This window comes from Lampetra fluviatilis, chromosome 16 (genome assembly GCF_964198595.1).
Source record: "Lampetra fluviatilis chromosome 16, kcLamFluv1.1, whole genome shotgun sequence".
In the NCBI taxonomy this organism is placed as follows: Eukaryota; Metazoa; Chordata; class Hyperoartia; order Petromyzontiformes; family Petromyzontidae; genus Lampetra; species Lampetra fluviatilis.
In genome coordinates, this window is record NC_136290.1 from 15,007,144 (window position 1) to 15,008,170 (window position 1,027).

Sequence of the window (1,027 nt, forward strand, 5' to 3'; positions counted from 1 at the left end):
TCCCCTCCGAGGCTGCGACTCCCCCACGGTCTCGACCGCCGTCTCCCCTCGCCACGCGTCCTGCACGAGCCCCCCGTGAACAAGAGCCAGGCTCGAGACGTCGCCTGGTTTACGTGTTCATGCGTACGCGCACTTAGAAAGGCACCCGCAATGTTGTACAAAACCAATAAAACATTTCGATTAAGTGAGGGTTTTCACATGTGAATTGTCAGTAATGTGCAAAATGGGTTTCCATTTAATTTCAGAGAAAGTCTGTTATGATGGGTCATCGCCCATACTTTGTTGTATCTCGTAATGAGGAAGGTGTCGAGTTGCTGGCACGCCTCGCCCTTCAGGCGAAGCTCGCAGCACTGACCGACGAACTCTGCCACTTCACGAGACTTTGTCAGCGGACACTGGGACACCGTCGCTCCCTGCTGGCAGCAAGACTGAGTCGCAGTGCACGCGGCATATTGTTCTCTGCTTAGTGCGATAGCAGCTCACTCGCCGCGAGAGGGCTTCCAGGCAGCACGTGTGAAGGAGCAAGTCCCACTGTGGTTTACAACGCGGTCCATTGTTTGGGTTGCATGACCACGATCGCACTATGGCTTGTCTGTAATGTATCGATGGGCAGACTACGTGGGTCGGAGTTTCGGTTGCAATTGACTCATCCTGGTCTCTGGAGTTCTCACCCGGGGAACACAAAACCGACGGGAACACTTGAAAAGCCACGCGTGGGTTGGCAACTCTTGAGATTAAAAACAAATTAATGTACCTAAAAGATCATTCAAATCACTCGGATTCCAATAGTCACCGGGAGATCGATGCCAGACCCGAGAGAGACTCCCGCCCATCCCGGAGAGTTGGCAACGCGCTGCTGCTGCTGCGGCGCCGACGACGTCACCGCGCAGGCGCCGACGACGTCACCGCGCAGGCGCCGACGACGTCACCGCGCAGGCGCCGACGACGTCACCGCGCAGGCGCCGACGACGTCACCGCGCAGGCGCCGACGACGTCACCGCGCAGGCGCCGACGACGTCACCGCGCA